Source organism: Chiloscyllium punctatum, chromosome 31, assembly GCF_047496795.1.
Source record: "Chiloscyllium punctatum isolate Juve2018m chromosome 31, sChiPun1.3, whole genome shotgun sequence".
Lineage (NCBI taxonomy): Eukaryota > Metazoa > Chordata > Chondrichthyes > Orectolobiformes > Hemiscylliidae > Chiloscyllium > Chiloscyllium punctatum.
Genome location: NC_092769.1, coordinates 23,935,078 through 23,950,169, shown reverse-complemented (window position 1 = coordinate 23,950,169; position 15,092 = coordinate 23,935,078).

Here is a 15,092-nt window from a genome sequence, read left to right as displayed (position 1 = left end):
TGATTGGAATCTCCTCTCGTCCCCGCAATGCTCTCTGTCTCTGTCAGTTTCTCTAACATCTAACACACTAATCCCTAAACTTCTCCAATAGATACTAAATTCCATCATCCCTGTAAACCCCGACAGTCCTATCTATCCCTGTAAGATCCTCCCACCAATACACCCTCCTAGTCAATACGTTTGTCTTTAACCTCTCCATCCGTACCTATCTGGGAAAACTTCCCAAGCTCCTCCAACCTTCCTTATCTGTGAAAAAATATTCAGTCCATTGAGCTGTCCCGATCTCTGTAATCCCTTCCAGACCTAAAATACCTCCGTCTTTGTAACTATGTCAGGCTCTTACCTGAGAATCTCACTATCTGTGAAATCTCCCAAGGACCTCCTGACCTTAAGAGCCTTCTCCATCTATTAATATCCTCTATGGCTGTGAATACATCAAGTTCTATCATGGAATTCCGTCTCTACAATCCTAATGATGACAATAATCGCTTCCTCTCTCAACCAGACTCAACTCTGCATAATCTATTAGTCCCTACTCCTCTTACTGTGCATGTAATCTCCTTCAGTCATTACAAATCTTTATACCCTTAATGTTCTCCCCTTATCACCACACTATTTATTTTTGTTACCTTCATGAGCTGTCATAATTGTCACTGTGACTCTCACCATGTTCCATCCCTATATCCTTCCGTTTCCCTGTAAAGTCCTTCTTAATCTTAAAACCCTCCCTCTATTTCACCTGTTCCAGTCTCCACAACTTTCTCTAACTCTGGAGAAATTGTATAGTTAAAGCTGCTCCAATAACCTCAAATCCTCCTGATCTTTCTAATTCACTTTCATTGTGAAACTCTCCCCGTCTCTTTAACATACTATCCTACAGGGTTGAAAGCCCTCCCTTTCTTTCTATGCTCCTCCAAAACCTAGAACTGTTCCAGTCTTTGTAACTTTGTTCTGCACTTGGAAACCTCCTGGTTGCTGAACCCTCCTCAGGCACTGCACTTTCTCTATTTCTGCTACTTTCCCCTGCTCTTAGAAATCCCCCTGTCTGCGATCCCCTGCAGTCTCTGCAGTGCTCCCTATCTCGAACCACCAACTGCTTCCACAACCCTCTCTACATCTTTTACCACTTCCAGTCCCTTCAGCACCTTCTATAGCTGCAAACTCGCCATTTTCCAATGCTACTCCACTTCGTACAATGGCTGTCAGAATCTGAAGCCCACACTCTCTCTAACCTGCAAGTCTCTCCATAATCCGTTAACATCTACAGCCACCACTGCTATCTGTACCTTTCCTCGCTCCTCCAGTCCTACTAAGCTTCCTATTCTTGCACTAACTAATGCCTGTGTATCTTAGTACTGTCCTAAAAGTTTTCATGTCTCTGCTAACTGTTTCTGCCCCGCCACTATCTCCATAAACTTCTATAGCCCTCCCTTTCTGTGTAACCTCTTCCACTCCTGACAACACCCCAATATATGGACCCCATTTAATCTTCGCTTGTTGGATAATCCCTTGAAATAGCTGCCTATTTTCCGATCGTAGCCCCAACCCAAATCTTTGTGATTCCCAGTTTCCATAAGACTCACTTTCAATGTCAGCTCATCCAATCCCCACATCCATCTGTAACCTCCTTCTTCTTCTACAATTTTTCTATCTTAATCTATTTAAACCTCACCCCCCCAACCCTCCTGACCACAGGAACCTCTTTCAGTTTATGCAACCCTCCCCATGTGTAACTCTCTCCAACCCAGTAACCTGACATTCTCCATTGCCTTCCTATCGATGTAGCTTTCAGAACCTGGAAACCTTTTTATAACTGTAAATGTCTTCCGTCACTACAACGTTCCATATCTCTGTTAGTATATGCAATACACTTCTCCCTGAAACACCCCCTGTCTGTGCCTCTCAGACTGCCTGCCTCTCCCTTCATCCATCCCTATTCCTATTTTCAGAATCTAATCCAGCTCCCACTATCTCTGTAAATTCCTCAAATCCGCAAACCCGTTTGTCTCACTGACATTCTTGACCAGATGTTTAACTCGAACATCCTCGAGACCCTGTTAGCCTCCCTATCTCTGTAACCTCTACCCATGCGTTCAATCCCTCTCTACTGAGGAATGACTCCCTGTATTCGCCATAAGGGAGATGGAATGACAGTGAACAGATATGATGGAACTGTCATTCCGGAGATGTAGCTGCAGAATGACCATCACTGGGAAGGGAATATTGAAGGGTTGTTGGGATCAAGGCAGGACAGGCAAAAAGGCAACAAGTTGCGAAGAAAGGATGAGGTTAATGCATTACTGAGACAGTCACGTGGATATGACAATCAAAATTTGCAGTCTATTTGGGTGGAGCTGAGAATAAACAAGCAGCAGCAAGCGTTAGCAATAATTCTTTTATAGGCACCAGACAGTGGTGGTAATGTCAATATGGTTGCGGTCAGGACACTGAATATACTTGCAGCAATGGCAGGATAGTAACTGTGTGTGACAGTAGTCTCCATCCCGACTGGATAACTAACGAGTATCAGGGCTGTAATGGATGGAATCCTGGATTGTATATGAGATGGTTTTCCAGAACATCAAGGAGCCATCAACAAAATTCTATGTTGTAGACCAAAAAGTTTTGAAGTGGCATTTAGACAGAAACATGAACGGACAGAGAATAGAGGGACATGGACCATGTATATACAGATGGGACGAGTTGAGAATGATATCAAGGTGGGCCGAAGGGCCTATTGCTGCACTGTTCTATTTTCTAACTTCCCAGCATTTGTCCGATCAAAGTACTTCAGAATCTTGCATGTTTCATTCAGTTTCTCTTTCATTTTTCTCAACTTCAAAGGGTTCATTCTCAATCTACTCCACCTCTTCTTATTAGAAAATCCCTCCATTTCCAACATCAGCCGAGTGGACCTTCTCTGGCCTGCCTCTGATACAAGGATATCTTACCTTCGGGCACACACACTGATCATAATATTCTAGGTGTAGTCTGACTTGTACCTTGCATCGTTTTAGTCAGACTTTCCTATATTTAGACTCCATTCCCTTTGTAATAAATGACAGCAATTGATTTGCCTTCTCTATTACTTGATGACCCTGTAAACTACATTTTTTCCAGATTAAAAAAACATGAACTCCCACAAACCTTTATGGTTCCAGTCTAAAAACAAATACTGTTATCCTGACAGTAAGTCTAGAGCATGCCGAAATGAGTGAAAAACGACATATCAATAAAAAAAAAACTGAACCCATGGTAACACATTTTATAAAAGCTAATTTGTTTTTGTGCCTGTTGGATTTTATTTGTTGGTGTGAATATAAATGGCAGAATAGATAAGGGTGTGGTGGTGGCGGGGGGGGGGGGGGGTGGGCAGGTGTTGGTACGGAGGGTATGGTTTATTTGAATTTTCAGAAGCCTTTGTGTAAGTTTCAGTTCGGGCTTAAGAGTAACTAGGTAGAGAATAGGGCAACTTAAAGATCAATAAGGTCACCCATGTGTGAAACCAGAGGAGATGGGTGAGATCTTTAAAAAAAACAGTCTTGTCAGTATTTACTCTGAAGAAAGACATGGAAGCTCAGGAACTTTGGGAAATAATTTGCGATGTCTTGGAAAGAATCCTAAACAGAGAAGAGAAAGTGTTGGAATCTCAAAACAAATAAAGGTCGATCAATTCTCAGTAGCTAATTAGGTCGAACCAAGAATGTTGGGGGAAGCTAGGGAAGAAATTGCTGTGTCCCTAACAGAGATATGAATATTATCAACAGACACAGTGAGGTGTCAGAAGACGAGAGGGCAGCTAATGCTGTTCCATCATTTAGGGTTGCAGGGAAAATCCAGGAAATTACAGCCCCGTGAGCGCAGTGATTGGGAAGCTGTTGAAAGAGATTCTGAGAGAAAGGAGCTCCATATATTTGATCAGGCAAGGGCTGATTAAAGATAGTCAGCATGGCCTTGTGTGTGGGAAACCGTGTTTCACAAACCGGATTGACTCTTGTAGGGGGTGGCCAAGAGAGAGATGAAGGCAGAGCAGTCAATGTTGTCTACATGGACTTCAGCAAAGCATTTGACATCGTTTAAAGATATGTCGAACATCTAGTCAAGAGGAAGAAGGAAGCTTACATAAGGTTGAGGACGCGAGGATCGTTATCCCCCTCTAGGGTTATATGGGTGCAGCACGTTGGCTCAGTGGTCAGCACGGCTGTCTTATAGATCCAGGGACCCAATTTCGAATACAGTCCCGGGCGACTGTCTGTGTGGAGTTTACACGTTCTCCCCATGTCTGCGTGGGATTCCTCCACGTGCTCCAGTTTCCACCCACCGTCCAAAGATGTGTAGATTAGCTGACTCAGCCATGGTAAATTACCCATAGTATTCAGGGAAGTGCAGGATTGACACGTTAGTCACGGTAAATGTAGAGTAATAGGGTGGGGGAATAGTTTTGGGCGGGATGTTCTTCAGAGGGTCCGTATGGATTTGTTGGGCCAAATAACCTTTTTCCACACTCTGGGGACTCACTGAAGGTAGCCAGGAAGGAACTGAAGAATGGACTTAGTACAGCTAGAATGGGACATGAAAAAGCTTTGTTGGGAAGGATTAAGGAAGACTGTAAGGCATTCTCCACTTATGTGAGGAACAAGCGGATGGTCAGAGTGAGGGTAGGGCAGGTCAGGGATAGTGGAGGACACATGTGCCTGGAGTAACAGGAGGTTGGGGAGGTCCTTAATGCATACTGTGCCTCAGTATTCACTACTGAGAGGGACCTCGTCATTTGTGAGGACTGCATGAAAAGGACTGATATATGTGAACAGGTTGATGTTAAGCAGGAGGATGTGCTGAGAATTGTGTAAAACATAAAGACAGATAAGTCTATTGGACCAGATGAGATATGCCGAAAGTTACTACATGAAGCGAGGGAGTGGATTGCTGTGCCTTTGGCGATGACCATTGCACCCTCACTGTCCACCAGAATCGTACCAGATGATTGGAGGGCGGCAAATGTTAGTTCCTTGTTCAAGAAAGGGAATAGGGATAATCCTGGGAATTACAGACCTCACTTTCTTAAGTCTGTGTTGTGCAGATTATTAGAGAGGACTCTGAGAGAGCGGATTTATGACTCCGTAGAAAACCATAGTTTGACGAGACATAGTCAGCGTGGCTTTGTAAGGGACAGGTTTCTTCTTCACAAGTCTTATTGAACTCTTCAAGAATGTGACAAAACACCTTTATGCTCATTCAGAAAGTACAGAGGCATGGGATACAGGATACCTGTCTGTCTGGATATAGAATTCCTGGCTTATAGAAGACAGAGGGTGGTGATAGATGGAAAGCATTCAGTCTGGAGCTCGGTGACCAGTGGTGTTCTGCAGGGATCGGTTGCAGGACTTCTGCTCTTTGTGGTTTTTTTTAATATAAACGACTTGGATGTTGTTGTGGAAGAATGGGTTAGCAATTTTGCCAATGACATGGAGGTTGGTGGAGTGGTGGATAGTGTGGAAGTCTGTTGTAGGTTTCAGCAGCATATTGACAGGATGCAGAGCTGGTCTGAGAAGTGGCAGATGGGGTTCAATCTGAAAAAGTGTGAAATGATTCATTTTGGAAGGTCGAACGTGAATGCAGAATATAGGGTTCAAGGCAGAATACTTGGTAGTGTTGTGAAACAGAGCGATCTTGTGTTCCACATCCATCGATCCCTCAAAGTTGGCACCCAAGCTGATAGGGTTGTTATGAAGGATTATGTTGTGTTGGCTTTCCATTGCTGGGGGATTGAATTTTAATGCAGTGAAGTTATTCTGCAGCTCTATATACCCTGGGTTAGACCCCACTTGTGATATTATGTTCAGGTCCCCTCATTACAGCAAGGCAGTGGAAGCTTAGGGAGGCTAAATTGGAGGTTTACCAGAATGCTGCCTGTGCTGGCGGGCATGTCTTATGAAGAAAGGTTGAGAGAGGTTCGGCTTTTCTCATTGGAGTGAAGAAGGGTGAGGGGCGAGTTGCTAAGATGATGAGAGTCATAGATAGAGTGAATAGTGAGAGACTTCTTTATATCATGGCATACATGGCTATTCTGAGTGGGCGTAATTTTAAGGTGATTGGTGGATGGTTACGGAGAGATTTCAGATGCATGTTCTTTACACAAAGTGTGTGTGTGTTGGGGGTGTGGAAGGCACTGCCAGCAGTGCTGGGAGAGTCAGATACATTAGGGACATTTAATACACTCGTGTATAGACACATGTATGGCATTACAATTGAAGGTATGTAGGTTAGTTTGATCTTACTGTCAGATAAAAGGTTGGCACGGCATCATGGCCGAAGGGTCTTGTGCTGCACTGTTCTGTGTTCTGCGTTCCGTATGGTAAACTGGGTAATTAGCTCAGATCAATGTAAAAGCATGTGGCATTCAGGAGGAGCTAGTGAACTGTTTGCAAAATTGGCTTGATGGTAGGAGACAAAGGGTGAGGGGAGACATGTTGTTTTTCTGACTGTAGGTATGTGACCGGCGGTGTAGTGGGCCCACTGCTGTTTGTCATTTGGATAAATGGTTTGGATGGGAATATTGGTGTCCTGGTAAGTAAGCTTCTTGTGTGAAACTGAAATTGGTGGGAAAGTGGACAGTGAAGAAGGTTATCTGTGATACAACAGGAAGAACAGTACTGCTGGGATAGTGGGCTGAAGAATAGCAGATGGAGTTTAATGAGATAAATGTGAAGTGTTCCATTTTGGTGAAACAAACCAGGGTGGGACTTGTACATTTCATGTTCGGGCCCTGGGTCTTGTTGTCAGTCAGTGACCGAGGGACGCAGATAGACAGTTCTTTTAAAGTAGTGTCCCAAATAGACAGGCTGGTGAAGCAGGCGTTTGGAATGGTTACCTTCATTGGTTAGAACACTGAGAGTAGGAGTTGGGATGTCATGTTGTCTGAACAAGACATTGGTGAGGAAACAATGTTGATCAGTCAGATAGAACTCATCTGGTTCAGTTACCTCCATTAGTGAAGCACATCTGAAAGTCTAACCTGGTTTGACCTACATGTAAATCCAGACCCACAGCAATATAGCTGACTCTGATCTGCCCTTTGGGCAATGAGCAGTGGCGGCAAAGAATACTGGTCCAATCAGTGACCACCAGATCCCATGCATGAATAAATAAAATACAGATGTCCCTCCCTACCTTTGCAATCCACATCTGCAGCAATCCGTACTGGCTTTGTAACACGATCCAGGCTCTGACCACGCTCTGTAACACTCTCACCACCTCCAGCACCTTCACCTCTCCCTGTTCATATCGTGTCATTAAGCCCTGACAATGATTCCCATTTCCACTGCCCTTCTCCTGCTGGTCGACCCTTGGCAATCCCTCTAATACTTACTGCTTAAACTCTCTCTCACTTCAGGATTTTAAGTGGTGCTCTTCTAAGCCTCATAATCAAATATGATTCATTTTATCCTGAGTGAGGGATGTCAGGTAATTTCTTGCTGAGGTTTTGTCTTTTGCAATGGAATTTCCTTTTGTTGAGTATTTTACACTGTTCCTTCAAATGTTTTCCACTGTTCATTTAAAGACACATGTTTCAGTCTGTTTCGCATGTTTACCTTGACCAGTTCTCCGCTCATACCCGTGTAATTGGCTGTTTTTATTTCTAGTTGTAGCTTGTCCTTTCTGTAATTCCTTTAAAACTTTATATTTCTTTAAACTGCACTTTATCACAATTTCCCGGAGGATCTCCCCAGGTGACATCACTCATTCACTAAGTTTCATCACACAACATTCGCTCTGAGATCGTTATGCCCCGAGCCAGTTACACAATGTGTTATTCAAAGAAGCACTGAAAATAAATCTACAATCTGCTCTTCGAATATCACTCCGTCATTAGGATTGTCAAGATTATATGAATGTTGAAGTTTCACTAAATTATCACAATACCTTTATTAAAAGTTCCAATGAGTTCCTGGTTAATGCATTGATGAGCAATGAAATGCTGTTCAATTGCAAAATCTCTTCTGCTCCTTGTGTCTTTGGCAAGTAGTAGCCAGAATTTACATTCAGAATCTCTGTGTCACAAATCCATCCACCTTATTGAAGAAACTTTTTCCATTCCAAAACAAAACATATTTTACTCTTTCCCACAATTTCCTGTCACAAATCGATTCGCTGATATATAGTTTTAGTTAAACTCTGTCCCATCCTGTTCCTTTCCGCTTGTCTCTGGCCACATTCCTATGCTGTTCTGATACGTCATCTTTTCTCTTTGGATTTGGAAAGCTCATTTCACCTGAACACTGTCCCTGCATCCTCTCTGTCAGTTTAAAGCCCTGTCCATACGTCTACCGACATGATTGGCCAGTGGGACCATCAGAACGGATCTTTTTTGAAAAAAATCAAGTATGTGTTATGGATGTCTCTGGCTGACCATACTTTCTTGCCCAGCCCTAACCTGCTCTTCAGCTAAGTAACTTGCTCGGCCATTTAGAGGATAATTAAGAGGCAAACACTTTGCTGTGGGGATGTCATGCCGACCACGTGAGGATTGACAGATGTCCTTCTTGAAAGGAGAACTATTTGGATTTATTGTGCATCAGTAATGATATTTATGGATTGTCAATTGCTATATTTAAAATAGTTGATTTCAAATTCCACCATTTCTGATGGTGGGGGTCAAACCTTCCTCCCCAAACATTAGCTGAGGTTGTGAATACATGCTCTAGCAATAACACCACTAGGCCAACACTTCGCCTGCTGACAGGCTATTCATCCCTGAACACTGATACCAGTGCATCATGGAGCTAAACCTATTTTTTCCTTCATGATTGTTTGATCCTGATACCTTCCTGCAATCTGGTGATATCACTCAGTATCTCTCCATGTGGTATTCCTCATTGCGTGGGTACAATTTCTGCCGTTGTCAGCGCCTCTCGATCTTGCAGCTACTCCAGATCCTGAGCCAACAGAATTCTCCACTCCAGAGAGACACAACAGCACAGGCCAGGAATGGAGACTGGATTTTCCAGATCGTTGGGGGACTCACTGCCATTCTCCATGTATAACCTTCACTGCATCAGTCTAATTTCCCATCCTGTCTATTTCTCTGTCTCCTGCAGGTAATTAGTCAGTTCCTGACTCAATAGACTTCCCAACTGCTGGGTGCCTCGTCTATACCCTCATTGAAGATGGTTGTTTAGCCAGAGGGACAAAGGGCAGGGAGATCTGGAGTCTTCAGTAAATCCTGCAGTAAGGTAAGATCACTCACAGTGCACAGAGATGACAGCAATGAGAGGATTCCAAAGATCTGCTAACAAGACATGACATAAATACAGTGCTGGAGGGGGAGCACAGTACAGACACACCCCAGGTCAATCACCACCCCTATTGTAAGTTTTGTTGCATCGGGAGTGTCACAGTTATCAATCCAGGCTTGTGATGTCTTAGTGAACATCAGAATAACAGAGGGGAAATCAGGTTTCCCATGAGTTTGTGGGAATGCTGCCTGGGATCTTTCTGTTCTGTGTTCCCCCTCCAACACTGTACATATACCATGTCTCGTGGACCAGTGTCTTCAATAATTTTTAACTCCTATAACAGTTCCTGTCCCTGTAACCTCCTCCCTTCCTGATAGTCCCTCGACAGATTTGAAATATACTGCATTCCAGACGACCATTTCCATCGCTGTAACTTGCTTCAGTGCCTACCACATGCCTTATCTCAGTAGTTTCCTCCTCCAATAACTGGAGAAAGAGGCATTCAGAACTGAAACATTTCCTTCGATCCATCTAGTCCATGCTGATCACGGTTCCTGAACAAATTGCATTTACCTGCGTTTGTTCCCTATCCCGTCAAACCTTCTCCTCTCCATGTACCTGCCCAAATGTCTTTTACATGATGGAATTATACCTTTCTCTACAACTTCAGCGTAGCTCATTCACTATATGCACCATTCTCTGTGTTGAAATGTGCTCCTCTGGTCGCTTTTAAGTGTTTCCTCTCCCACCTCATATTTATGACCTCGAGTTATGGATTCCCCTACCCTGAGTTAGAGACCTTCAGTATTCACCCTACGTATACGCCTCATATTTTTATAAACCTTTATAAGGTCACCCCTCAGCCACCTACACCCAATGGAAATACGAAGGATAATGATACAAATATCTCTGCCACGGTCCCCACTGCGACTTTGCCACAATGTTCTGGGATACACTTGTTCAGGACCTAGGGCTTTCTCTACCTTTGTGTGCTAAGACCTCCAGCACCACCTCTTCTGTAATGGGGACTCTTTTCAAGACATCACTATTCCTTTCCTTTTGTTTCCTAGTCTTTGTCCACAGTACGTTCTGACATGAAATATTCATTTAGTGTCGCGCCCATTTCCACACATGAATGGCCTTCTTGATCTTTGAGGGGCTCTATTGTCTCTCTAGTAGCTTTTTTGTACTTGTATGCTGTAGAATCTCTTCGGATTCTCCTTTACCTTATCTGGCAAAGCTATCTCATTCAACCCATTTTGCTTTCCAGCTTATCCAGCCCCTCTGTTTCTGTCAAACACTTCATTATCAGTAACATCTTCGTCAATCGTTGCTCCATTTACAGTTTCAGAATATGCTTCCTAAAGCAGGAGGATCGGAATTCAAAAGAGTACCCCAACTGGAGTCCCAGCAATGTCTGATACAGTCGTATCATGATGTACCAACTCAGCTACTCAATGCTATGACCCATGAGGGCTAGTGTGCCAAATCCATTTTCCCCATCCTGTCCACCTGTGATGCCACTTCCAACGAACAATGTAACTGCATCCCTTGGTCTCTCTCCGTTCGACAACACTGTCCAGAGCTCTGCCATTAATTGTATTAGTCGTCCCTGGTTTGTCTTAACAAAATCCAATACATGAATTCAGCTCCATCTTGCATTTCTTGACCCACTAGCTCAGTTGGTTCAGATCACCATTGATAACTGTATTCACTGCTCACTATAACACTTATTTGATATCCACAAACTTACTAACAATAATTCATATATTCTCGTTTATGTCAATAATGCACATGTGTGGACCCTGCACCGATCCTTATGGTACACTGCTGGTCAGAGGCCCTCAGTCTGCACAACAACCCTCTCCCACTACCCTCTGTCTCCTACTCTCAAGCCCATTTTGTGTTTGTTTGGCTTGCTCTCCCCGATTCCATGTGATCTAACCTTACTAACCAGTGCACCACGCTAAATCCTGTCAAAGGCCTTGCTGAAGTCAGTATAGACAACGTCTACTGCTCTGCCTTCATCCATCTTCTTGGTCACCTCTTCAAAAAACTCTATCAAGTTTGAAGACACGGCCTTGTATGCACAAAGCTATGCTGACTATCCCTAATCAATCGTTGCCTTTCCAAATGCATGGAAGTCTTGTCCCGCAGAATTGCTTCCACCAACATTGGCAACACTGACATCAAGCTAATTGGTGTTTATTTCCCTGGCTTTTCCCCGCAGCCTTTCCTAAATGCTGGCACAACATTAGGCACCCGCCAGGGTCTGAGCTCACCACCCGTGGCTGTCAGTGATAGAAATATCGTTGTAAGTTTCTTATTTAACTTACCCCAATGTCCTGGGATGTACTTGATTAGTTCCCAGGGAGTTGTCTAATTTTAATCTGTTCGAAAACCTTCAGCACCTCCTGTTCTCCAATGTGGGCTCTTTTGAAAACTTCACTGTTTATTTCCCTGCTTCCCCAGTGTGTATTCCACAGTACGTTATGACGGGCAGTTTTTGTTTCGGATCTCACCCATTTCCTGTGGGTTCAAACATGGATGGCTTCATTAATTTTTTAAGAATCACATTCTGTCCCGAGTTAATCTTCTGTTGCTAATATACTTGTAGAATCTCTCTGGATTTTCCTGAACCTTCTCTGCCAAGGCTCTGTCAGTTCCCCTTTCGGCCCTCATGGTTCCCCTGTTTAGAATATTACTGCACCCACAATGTTCTTCAATGGTTTGAATTAATCCAGCTGGCTGTATAGGATATGTGTCCCCTTTTGTCTTGACTAGAACCTCAATATCCCCAGTCATCATGTGTTTCCCACTTGTGTCAGCATTGTCCTTCACACTAACAGGAGTATGCTGGCCCTGAAATATTAATTTATCTCTCTTTTGAAAGAATCCCACTTGCCCGGCGTCCCTTTACTTTCAAATAGCCTCCACGAATCAACTGTTGGACAGTCTTGCCTAATTACCTTCTGGACTGGGGCAAGGCCAGTCTTGATCTTTAACTTGTGGACCAGGCCTGTCCTTTTACATCGCTATTTTTAAACTAATAGAATTGTGGTGACTTTGCAAAAGTGCTCCCCCACAAACACTTCAGCCCCTTTCTCTACCTTGTTTCCCAAGGGGATTGATCAGGTTTTATCCCTTTCTCCAGTCGGGCCAGTTACACACTGATTGAGAGAGTTTTCTTGAACACACTGAACAAATCCCCCCATCCAAGCTGTGAACACTGTGGCAGACCCAGTCTAGTTTTTTGGAAAGTTGAACTCCCCGACCATTGCAACCCTATCCTTCTTACAGATATCTGAGATGTCCGACATATTTGCTGTTCAATTTCCCGCTGACAACTGCGGGCCTGGAGTACAGTCATATCAAACTGATTATTCATTCTTATTTGTCAGTTCCACTAACATAGCTTTCCCAGGAATATCCTCTCTCAGTGCTGCAGTGATGTTTTCACTGATTCACTCCCCCTACTCTCTTGCCTCCACTTCTATCCTTCCTGTTGAATCTGTCCTCTGGAACAATGATCTGTGAGTCCTGTCCGTCCCTCAGCTGTGTTTCTCTAATTCCTGTGATTTCCCAGTCCCATGTTCCCATCTGTGCCGTGTTTCATCTGCCTTACCTGTCAGGCATTTTACATCAAAATAAAGCTTAGTTCATCAGTTTTCCCTCATTGCCTGCTGTGCTCTTACCTGGTTATCAATTGAAATTACTCTGTTGAAATTCTGTCCCTGCCTCAACCTTCAGACTGCAGTCTGAGACCATCCCCCTCACTGTGGACAACAGCCTCACCTTTCACGTCTTTTGCAAACCTACTAATGAAAACTTCTGCTTTCACATCTGAGTGATTAATGCCCCTCATATGTTCCTCCCCATCTCTGTGATATTCTTCAATTACTGCATTTCTCATTATTTCTCTCCAGCGCTTCCAATCCCCTTGATCGATGTAAGGATATTGATCCCTTGCAGCATGTTTAACACAAGTAGCAGCCTCCAACTTCTCAATGCAACTTGCCCTTGTAACCTTTTCAAATACTACAGCTCACTGTCTTTGTAATATCTTCCATAATCTGCAATCCAGTTGATTTCTGAAACCTCCTCCAGAACAGCACTCTACATCTCTGTGTAACTGATGGGAATGCTGCAAACCTGCCTTCACAGTCCTCACTCGCTCGCTGAGCTCCTTCAGACCTACAACCCTCAGCATCTCTGGCTCCTCCAATGCCTACACTTCTCCCTGGCTATGTGAAGTGATTCAGACCTTCAACCCTACCTATCTTCCTCACTCCTGCAGCTCCAACATTTGTCCATGTCAATGTAGCTCCCAGCACCAGCAATCCTCCCGGGCTCAATAAACTCCGCCAGCTCCAACTATCACCCCAACTGTCTAATATCCAGTGTCTACAGTCCAGTGCCTGCAATCCTCCCTTTCTCCTAAAACTTCTGAAGCTCCTACTACCACCAATATCTGTGTAATCTCCAGTCCCGAGAACCCTCCCAGTCTCTGTATCTCCTGAAGCTCCGACGACCACCCCATCTGTGTAATCTTTAGTCCCTATATTCCTCCTTATCGCTGTAACTCCTTCAGGACTGATATCCCTGTAAATCTTCTTGACATCTTTCAGCCCGACAACCTATCTGATTTCTAACCACCAACTGTGATGTCAAACCACCCGAACTCTGTAACATCCTCCAGTCTCTACAACCCATCTTTTCTCTGTTAGCTTCTCTGGTATCTGTATTCCCCTTTATCTCCGGTTACAGATCCTTGCTCAGGGGAACAATGTCTCAGTACCGAATCTGTAAGAACACATGAATCTTCGGTGTATCAATAAACTTGCCTCATTTTCTAAATATTAACGACTGTAAGTTCAACCTCTCCACCTCTTCTCATCAATACCCCTCCATTTTTGAAGACTAGCCTGGTGAATCTTCTCTGGGCTGCTTCCAATGCAAGGACATTTTCCCTCCAGGTAGGGGACCAAACCTGTTCATAGTATTCTCAGTGGGCAGACTGGAATCATCTATAGTTGTTACAAGCCTTCCCTATTTTTATTCTCCATTCCCTTTGGAATCAATGCCAGCATTCCATTTGACTTCTTTATGTCCTGCTGGCCCTGTATACCACCTTTCTGAGATTCATACACAATGATTCTTAAGTTATTCTGTGATGTAGCTTTCTGTAGTTGATCTGAAACCAAGAGGTGACAGCAACAATCAGGAAAGTGCTGGAATGTATGGGAAACAATATGCCAGAAATGATAACTGCACACTTAGAAACCTATGGAAAAAGCGCAGTCCATAAGACCATCATATATAAGAGCAGAATTAGGCCATTTGGTCCATCCGCCCTCTTGTACTATTTGATTATGGCTGAATTGTTTCTCAACCCCAGTCTCTCACTTATTCCGAGTAACCCTTGATCTCCTTACTCATCAAGAACCTAGCTATTTCTGAGTTAGATACACTGAATTACTTAGCATCCACAGCCCCATGATGCAGTAATTTCCACTGGTCTATCACCCTCTGGCTGAATAAATTCCTCCACATCTCTATTCTAAAGGATTGTCCCTTCACTCTGAAGCTGTGCCCTTGGACCCTTGTCTCTCTCGCTCATGGAAACATCTTGCCCCCGTCCACTCCATCCCAGCCCCTCAATATTCTGTTTGCCGCCGCTGCCGTCGCCTAAACTTCATCAAGTGCAGACCCAGAGACTTCACCTGCTCCACATATGACACAAAATTAATCCCTGGGATCTTTCTTGGAAACCCATTTCTCGTACCCCTTCACATTCTTTGTCCAGACTCTTAATGTATAATGTGTCGAGTGTCATCTCAAAACTGACCCCTGCGG